Source organism: Rhagoletis pomonella, unplaced genomic scaffold (genome assembly GCF_013731165.1).
Source record: "Rhagoletis pomonella isolate Grant_MI unplaced genomic scaffold, Rhpom_1.0 Rhpom_scaffold_00001, whole genome shotgun sequence".
In the NCBI taxonomy this organism is placed as follows: Eukaryota; Metazoa; Arthropoda; class Insecta; order Diptera; family Tephritidae; genus Rhagoletis; species Rhagoletis pomonella.
In genome coordinates this window covers 96,323,996-96,334,312 of record NW_023458555.1, presented here as the reverse complement: position 1 = coordinate 96,334,312, position 10,317 = coordinate 96,323,996, and the positions used below count along the sequence as shown (strand labels likewise).

General features: G+C 32.6%; 1 protein-coding gene across 8 annotated transcripts in view; it reads left to right on the top strand.

The window, feature by feature from the left end:
• Positions 1-10,317, top strand: part of LOC118749016 (thyroid transcription factor 1) — an 897,134-nt gene that overhangs the window by 529,106 nt on the left and 357,711 nt on the right. The gene's annotated exons all lie outside the window — the stretch shown is intronic.

Here is a 10,317-nt window from a genome sequence, read left to right as displayed (position 1 = left end):
AACAAAATTAATATACCCTTGTGCACAAGTGCGCTCGGGTATAAAAATAGCAATGCGGTTTGAAGGAAACATAAGACAATAAAATGTTTGTTTGATACGTTAATTCTCCTAACCTTTTAGGATATGACATTCCATTCTTTGCATCAGTTTGCAAATGTACACTTATTGTTCTACAATGGCAACCATTTTCGTGGGGTGTTTTTTCTTTAATTTCGAATTGAAAATACATTACGATCATATTGTACCGAAATAAGTGTGGTATCCCTGCATTTTGTAAAGGCCAGAAAGAAGCATCAACTGTATGAAAAAATTAAAGGGAGAAGTATACATGCCTTCTATAATTTTGTCTTATGTGTATATTTGGCAAGTCTTTTTGTAAACAACAAAAAATACACATTTTCATTTCTTTTCCAGCTTGGAAAATATAGGCCTGTTTTTACTTAAATGTGATATAAAGCTCATTAAAATGTTGTGTAATGTCTTGTTATCATAGTGCTTTGTATTTTTATTGTCCACCATACGTGACTTACTTCTATTGAAAAAGATCTAGTACAAAGAATTTTTTTTGTTTTGAAATTGTTTGTTTAGGGTTTTTAATTTCTAAAATTCCTAATTTTGACACGTATGTGACTGGCGGAGTTGCCGCTTTCCTCCTTTTCGGTGGATTTTGTATTAAAAAAGGCATCAAAATGAGAAAAAACCTCCTTGGTATCTTTGCATCTGATAAACTTTTTATGGGAAGATGTATGAAAATCCAACTTGTTATAATTTCATATGCTTAAAAGTATTACAACAGTATGTTTACAGTATCTCCCCATAATTTTTCATATGAAAAAATGTATTATATGCATCCCACTTGATATCATTGAATTCCTCATTAGAAGATGTAGTCCCTCTATTTTAGCGTATCAACAGTTCATACGGCTTCATATCATGTAAATGCACCATGATTTAAAAGCAGATTTTTAAAAAAGATTTGCCGATTTGAAATTATTTAAATGTACGTTTGCATACTTTATAAACCCGGGTTTTATGTAACATAATTGGGGCTGAATTTGCAATATCCGAAAAACTCCTTTTTAAGAAAAGCGAAAAAGAGTTCGAGTTTTTGGAAGTAAAAGAAGATAAGGCACTGGAAATGCAACATAAAGCTTTGACATCGCTTGGATTCCGGCAACTAGTACCAGATTTAAGATATCCGCTGGTGAAAAAAGCAGCGTGACATACATATATTTTCAATTTTTGGTAGAACGTAGAGCTGTGAGTCTTTGTACTCTACAACGAAATTAGTAAAATCAGAATACCATGCACATTAGTTGCATTCGCGTACCTGATAATTACGGAAAGTTAGAAAAACTATAAGCTTTTTGTATTCGCGTACCCAAAAAACTTGGAAAGTAGGGGAAAGTGAGAAAGCAAATGACATTTCATTTTGAGGGAAAGCTGCTAGTTTCTGATGGAAAAATGTTTGCCCACAGCAATTTGCCAACAAGAAAACAGCTGGTTGGAATTTACGCAAATCCCTAAACTGAATTTGATGATTTGGAAGTTGAAATAGTAAAACTCGACTAATAAAACTTGAAAGAAGCAAGTAATTATTAGTTTATTCAGTGAACTGTGTCAGGATAAGACTTCGGGATTTGTTTTCTTACGTTTTCAATTTTATAGTTTTGAATGTAAACAAAATTTCTATCAGCTGTTCGTCTAATTTGCAAGTTTCTGCAAATTTTTAGTCTGTTCCAATAGCAATCCGGTTTACAGGATTTAGTCAGAACTTACAGGAAGTCGTTCCTATTGACATAAAACCTGTAAAGGGGAACACTTTTGAGTGAGTAACTGAGCAACTGTTCCTAGTCAGAAGTTACAGGATTTAGTCCGGAGTTTTTTTTCTGTAAGTTCATGAAAAGTGTCAAACGATCAGCTGATTTGCATCTGCAAACAAAAACAGAAAGCGGTGAAAGCAAAGAACCTTATATTTGTAAAAAAATGGAAGTAAACAACGAAATATTTGAATATGTACACATTTTAATAATTAGTTAGTGATATTTCAGCCAAATCAATGTTGTACAAATGACATGTAAACAAACCGACTGACGTTTTTACAGGAAATAGTGCTTTTTGCGTTCCTATATACATCTGCATCTGTTATCCTTTTAATCTCATTTGAGAGCGTAAAATTCTAGTTTGACAGTTCCACAGGTTTTAGTCCGAAGTTCAAAGGAACAGACTATTTCTGTTCGCGTACTATTTTGGATATTTATTCCTGTGAGAGAACAGATGACATTTCGCATTAATTTTGCTGTTGGACATTTTTTACTGGAGATTTTAAACGAACGTACCTATTGACTAACCAACATTTAACGAACTGTTGCGAACGGCTTTAACTGACGTAAAACCAGATTTTGAAAATTTGGCCAAAACGATCTTTTGAATTTTCTTTAATATCAATCTTATGTACATTAGAATAATAATAAAATTAATGTTTTTCATTTCAAACAATAATTTTAATTAAAAATCAAATTTTTGTTTGTTTTTTTTTGGCTCCTTATAGCATTTAGATTTTACATGTACATTTTACAATCGGAAATACGACAAATTTTTGTTATTTCCCAATTGAATGTGAAATAACACAAATTTGCTTTATTTCATTTTTCATCTTTAAGCAATAAGACCAACTTCTAAACTTAACAATTGAGTTATAAAGAAAAATAGTGCACATAGGTAGTCACCCAGTTACATTTGACAAAAAGTAGTGCATAAACAAGTTAAATGGACAGATTTGTAAGTATACAATTTTGAAAGTGCCCAGCGTCGTGGCGGTCCGCGTTCGCGCGCCGACATACGGCACCCCACGTTCGACGTCGTGCTCGCGCTTGCATCCACCGCCCCCTCCCCTCCTTTCGCAATTATGCACAGGTGACATTATAACCATTTGGAAAAAATAATAATAGTAAAATGATACTAGTTCACTTCTGAAACTGCTTTTTAATGTCCGAGTAATGGGAGTTATTGCGTATGGTGGCATTTCATGCACCGCACCCATGGTGGAATTATACCAGGTGAAGTAATATTAGAGTGAGAAGAATGATTTTGACACTGCCTTATTTGAAAATTTGCCTATAAAATATGACTATAACGCAGCCGAATGTCAGAAACTAAAGCCAGAAAACTATTTTATTACTTCACCTGTTTATTGCGCCATTCATCCGACCTGCTCTTACTGTGTATAAGTTCAAATTTAGAAGTCTGAGAGTGGGTAAAATATTCCATATTTTTACATCACTATTTCATACCATATGTTCTGTTTAGGCGCGACCGCTAACTCCGGGCGCCGAAATGCATGCTATGTACTGCTGCATGTGCAAAAATTTCCTTTATGCAATTTATGAAATTTTTTTCCCATGCACTTCTCAACTGGTATGTAATTAAACTTTCTTAAGTTTTGATTAGATGGCACTTCAAAGTATGCTCGGCATAGTCTGATGCATCCTTCGGACACTGCTTCTGGAGCATTTTGCGGACTCTGCCTGGCTTACAACCATGCAGAAGTGGTAAACGAACTTTACCATTGGCCACAGTGCCTACCCACCATTTTTGAATCAATAAATATTTGTTTATTTTTTTTTTTTTTATATAAATACATACATGCAACCATACTGGTCTCCCCTCTCACTGAGTTATTCATGTTCGCTCCATGTTCGTGACCGAAATCTACAGTTCGGATATAGCAAGTGATGATAATGCAGAAATTTTAACTGAAGATAAAACTCAAAACAATATTCTCTGTGTTATACATATTCTGCAGGAACGGCAACTTTTGTTCGTTCCATGCCATTTAGGAATTATACCATGTGAAGTAATTAGAGCGAGAAGAAAAATTTTGACACTGCCTTGTTATGTATATATGTATATGTATATATACCGAATGTCAGAAAATAAAGCGAGGCAGCTAGTTTATTACTTCACCCGTTTATTGTGCCATGGTTCCATGCAAACTTTTTAAGGTTTTCCAGCAATGTTTTCAACATATTAAAAAACATGCAGACAAAATTCATACAAGCAGTTATTAAAGATTTTCATAAGTAAAAATATGTGTTCAATTGTGTTTTTGGAATAAACAGAGTTCTTTTTGCTTCTGTCAATAAACTGTTTTTGTTACAAATAGTATAAATAAGCAATGGGAAATAAGAAATAAGGCAACAACAAAGGTAGAAATTTCTAGCCCTCTGAGAGCCAATTAAAAAGGTTTTAAAGGCAAAATTCGAAATTGTAGCCAGTGTTGCCGTGAATCATCTTTAGTGGTAGCCACATTCCTTTAAAAAAGGGCTAAAAAAAAACTAAAAGAAGTCGTTCTGGCTAAAAATAGTAGCTAAATTTTGTTACTTACATATACATATGTAAGTATACACGCAAATATTTTCAATAAGCAATGGTATATAAAAACAATGAATTTTGAAAAAAAGCTAATATTTTATCCAACCAAAAACATTTTTGTATAAAAGGGTAAATATACGACACCAGCTTGCTGGCTCCATCAAGTGATTGTACCATCAAGCTCGAAGCATATAGCTTACCAGCATGCTGGTACAATATTTATTTCTTTGCAAATGAGGTCGAAGAAAGATCGAAATGATTAGAGCCGAAATTTCAAAATATTTCTAGCATTTTGTTAAACATTGTTTTTTTGTAATTCACAACTGCAATATCGTGAACGTAATCTTCCACAAACACGGCTTTGACTCATATAGTGCAAGAAATTTTCGCCAAAATGCTTTTTACTTAGAAAATTGAGCTAATTTCACCACTCATGACACCAGCATGCTGGTACATTCACACCACAAGAACATACACGGTCAATCGACTTGATGGATCATTTAACAAATTTAGCATATTACCCGTCAGCTTATCTATTTTAAAATATAGTTAAATCGTTAACAGATAAGATAACAGCCCCAACACTTTTACAGTATGTATGTATAAAAGCGTAAGATACAATACATATATGTATATATATCAGTCTTTTTTAGTTTAAAAATTCATCTCTTATATAAATGCAAAAAAAAAAAAACAAATTAATTATATACAACTTTTTCTTGTCAAGTATGAATAAATTCTAAAAAGGGCTAAAAAAAGGGCTAGGGGCAATTCTAAATTTATGTGGCCAAAAAAAGTATGTGGTAGCTAATCCTAGCCTATTATTATTATTATTATCTAAACAAATTAAGCATATAAAACTTTTTCTTGTCAAGTATGAATAAATTCTAAAAAGGGCTAAAAAAGGGCTAGGGGCAATTCTAAATTTATGTGGCCAAAAAAAGTATGTGGTAGCTAAATCTAGCCACCAAAGGGCTAAAATGGCAATACTGATTGCAACCGAAATTTTTACTCATGTTATTTTTAAATTTCAGAGTAAAAATCTCGTACACCCAGTTTCTAAAATTGGACTTACAAGCGTTATAATTTTGCTCTAAGGGGGCTCAGAGATTTCTTCCATGGTGTAAATTAAAGCTCTTGAATAGCAGTATAACCTACCGGTTATATAAAATCGTCATAATTTTTCGTATTGAGAGTTTTGCTAAGTAAGCTCTTGATATACATTTGTATGTAAATATGGCGAAGCGGTGGTCACGGTTGCCACTTGCTAAAAAATAACCAACCCAAATCTTAAAAAAAAAAGCATAATTGAAAGAAAAATTACCAAATTTGTTATCCAGTTATCCACTTATCTATTACACACGGTGCAAGCGAAGATAGGTTGCATAAAAATGTCGACAAAATCTGAAAGCAGGGTTGTATTTGTTAATATCTTAAGGTTAAGAATCCGCTTAAATTGAAATCCTAGCTGCTCCTGTTTAAAAGATATCTACATTTTATATACTTCTGATAGGATATATTTGGAAGGCGTACTTCTCGATAATTAGAGCATATTTATACGAAAAGAAATACAAATCTGTTCCCCTTTTTTAACTCACTAAAACGGATCAAATCAATGTGAAACATTTTCATTTTTTCCTACCGAAAGAATAATTGATCGAGATTTATTGGGCGCTACCGGTATACAACTTAGGTAAAACACCACAATTACCTTTTTCTGTAGCGTGAACTTTCTCATTACAAACACTTTCAATATCGCAATATATGTATGTATGTATACAATATTGTATGCTATATAATACGGTAGTAATTTTTTATTAAAGGTTTGTTGCTACAAGCAAGTAGCGCAGGCCAGTCGCACTGCGCTTGTGCAAGAAATAAAAATGCTCTAACTTAGGCCAACGGTACTCCGCATAATAAGTAAATAAATTCAAAGCTTGTATGAGATTTATTTTGGTATTTATGTACTCTTCTGTCAGGAAATAATGACTATTGTACATCCAGAACACAAATGCGATCATAAAGAAAATCGCATGAAAGTATGCGCTTTTTGTGTAGGGCTGCCAGACGTCCCGGTTTTCCCGGACATGTCCCGGTTTTAGACTATTTGTCCCGGTGTCCCGGTCCAACCTTAAAATGTCCCGGGTTTCATTTAAGTGTCCCGGTTTTCGATTTGATTGCACAAATTTTGCTTAAAAATGACTACGCTGAGAGAAAAAGGCGATGTAATATTAAGAAAAATTTTATGAATTTACTGGGGGAAATAACGCATAGTAAACATGAATATGTTTTATTTGATTATCGTTTTGAAATGTTCGTACTTAAAAACAATACTTTCATACCACGCACACGTGGTGTTGAATCAAACTGAACATTTGAGTGCACATTTACATGTCTGGCTGTAGCTGGGTGCACGAAGATGCTTGCAACAATTTGCTAATTTCCAGAGCGTCAGGGTTCAAATCCCATTACAGACAGCATGGAATTTAAATAAATTTTTTTTAACTTAATTATGAAAAAGCACCCGTTAAGTGCAAAGCGCTTCATTTTAATATTGGCGTATTTCAATTGAATATTTCTATACTAAATACTAAAATTTGTATACTTAAATTATTACGAGTTGGGTTGGTGCTCTTTCATATGCGATTTTTTTTTTAAATGTAGCACGTTTTGCATAAGCAATAGTTGATGATTAATATAAGTATGTACCTAAATACGTTAAAATGACATGCACAGAGTTTTACAATTATAGCAAAAACCAGAAGTTTTGAAACAAGCTCACAGCAACGAAACAAATGACTGATATTTTAATGTTACCTTGTATTTGTTTTTTTTTTTTTCGTGAACTAGATTACTTATAAGTACCGTGCCGTACAAAATTATTGGCTCGGAGACACTTTCATCTGATCACAATTTCTAATCAGATCTTTTAGAAAAATGTTTAAAATGTAGCTTTTGAGCCAATTAGTAAAGTGCAAGTCTGAAGTTACCAGAAAGTTTCGTTGATTTTTTGCAATTATTTATTTTTTGATTACAGTGCCTTCCACATACAAAAAAATGTCGAACATAGTTTGTATGGAAGAAACTCTCAGTAAAAACAATACCAAATATATTGCCTCGTTCAAAGCCATGAGCAAAATCGTGAATACATGGTTTTCCGCAAAACAAGCGGATCTTAGTAATTTTGATAAAAATCTTAACGAACTCCGCACAGCTTTGAAAAGTACTGGAATTTCTCAAACTGTCAAAATCCATTTTATCCTTAAACATTTAAAGCAATCTATTTCATTCTTGAATAACGATGGTTTAGGATTATGGTCCGAGCAGGCCGGGAGGTCAGTTCATAGGGAATTCATTAAATTCTGGGATAGATTCAAAATAAGTATGATTGATAAACCAACTTTTGTGAGTCGCCTGAAGAAAACTGTAATGACATTTTCATTCCAGCATATATAAAAACTTAACTAAATAATAAAATATTTAAATACTAAAATGCGTGACTATATTATATGGTAAGCCAACAAAAAAAATAAAAGGAAACAAAAAACAAATATAAAAAAATAAAGCAAGAAAAAAATATAAAAAAATAAAACCAAAAAAAGAACAAAGAGGTGCAAAGTAAGTTGCCTCTACGTGGTGCGCCTTGGAAACGATTGAAACCGGCTAAAAACTTACATAAACTTATATTTTCACATAATATATATACACACATTTACTCACACATACATTGTTGAATATTTAATTCACAAGGATGTTTTTCTCTTTCGCAAAAGTCGGTCCTATCATAACTATGTAAAATGTGGATATCTTTAAAACAGGAGCAGCTAGGATTTCAATTCAAAGGGATTCTTAACCTAAAAATATCAACAAATACAACCCTGCTTTCAGTTTTTGTCGACATTTTTATGCAACCTATCTTTGCTTCCTGCCCACCGTGTACAAAAAGCAAAACTTACTAAAAAAAAACAAAATTCAACACTTTTACTCATCTTGAAGCCATCTTTTTAATGAAAATTTTGTGGAAAAACAATATTAATTTACATTTTGGTAGAAGTTATAGCTGACGTTTCGGAAAACAAAAATTATTGAAATACTTGATCGTTGAATGACTATTTACTAAAACACGTTACATAAAAAATAGGAATTGAAAAATTCGTTTATTCGTTTTTGGCATTCAGTAATACTTTTTGTAAAGAAAAAAGAAAAAATTTGCTAATTTCTTATTAACAGAAACAACCAAACCAGAGAAAAAAAACTACCAAACAACCAAATAAAAAAAAATAAAAGAAAAACAACGAAGTTTGGTTGAAAGCAACCAACAGTGGCAACCGTGACGGTGGTTCATTTTAGCAGCAAATATCCCTATTTCCAAGTTCACCCTGCCAGCCAAAAGTGGTGCAAAATCTGGTGAAACCGCGGGTTTCGGTCACTTCAAAACTGGTGAAATTTGTATGGGCGGTGTGCAGATTGTCACCACTTTCCCCCTGTACGTGTGAGCCTTGCATCACTGTTGCACTCATTCAGATACTTCGTAAGGAAAACGTCTAGCATTGCCCCCTTCTGCCGGCTCAGGATTGCATTCTCTTCACAGCGAATTCAAAATAACCTTAGAAACTTTAAAAAAAAAATCCTAAAATATTTTGATTTTTATTTTGCAAAATTTATTTTCAAAATGCATAATATACATACTTAATAACCAATATTATGAATAAAACTTGAAATTAACATTAATAAATATATTTTTAGATACATACATATGCGCTGGCTTAATTTCTTATTATTAGTATTACTCATTTGCACTTAGATGTTTAAAAAGTTGGAAAATTTCTATAAGAAAGTTAAGCGATTTTAATAATATTATAATAAAAAGAAAGGTAATCGATTTATCTTTCTTTTGATATATATTAAAAGTTGCAAATCATTTATAATGGTTCACAAAAATTCAGTTTCATTACAACTTTGCAAAATTTTACCACTTTTCCACTGCTTATATATAGCTGTTTACAAAAGTTGCAAAGTTTTTATGAAAACGTAAAGCAATTTTAACAGTGTTATAATCAAAAGAAAGGTAATCGGGTTACCTTTCTTTTGATATATATTAACAGTTGCAAATAATTTATGGTGGTTCAGAAAAATTAAGTTTTCTTACAACTTTGCAAAGTTTGACAAGTTGGACCTGCACTTTGAAGGTGCTCCTGGCGTTGAAAGTGCTGAGGGCGGAAGGTACTCATGGTGCTCCTGGTGATGAAGGAGCTGAGGGTAGAGGGTACTGGTGGTGCTCCTGGCGATGAAGAAGCTGAGGGCAGAAGGTTCTAATGGTGCTCCTGGCGATGAAGATGCAAGCGTTGAAGGTGCTGATAGTGAATCTGTAAACAAGCAAAAATATCAATTAAAATTTATAAACATATAAAAAGTCTCAATACATACCTTAAGAATGTGACTAAGTCGTTGCTGTTTTGCAATCTAAAAGAATAAATTACAAAAACAAATTTACGTAAAAATTGTATAAAACTCTTGAAAATCAATATTTTTCAATCGTAAAACTGTGGTTCTCTTCAGGAGACTTAAAATATAAATATCCAATTGTTTATTTAACCATTTTTTTATGACTAAAGATTTTTTATTGGTCCCCCCATTGCATTTTCTAGAACCTATAAGATATAGTTACCATGAAAAAATTGTTAAAGGAGCAATTGGGTATTATTACCGGGAATCTCCTGAAGATAAGCAAAGTTTTCCCATCGAAAAATATTGCTTTTCCAGAATTCTACACTATTTCTACGAAACGTTGTTTTTCCCCCATATAAAATACATTGAAAATTTTGAGCGCTTTTAGCACTCCCTAAATTTTTTTTATTTCAAAATAAAAAAATAGGGGTATATTTTTTTTTGGTATAGAATAATCCTAGGGGCTGGCGGCCTTAAAAATGCGACCTTATTTTT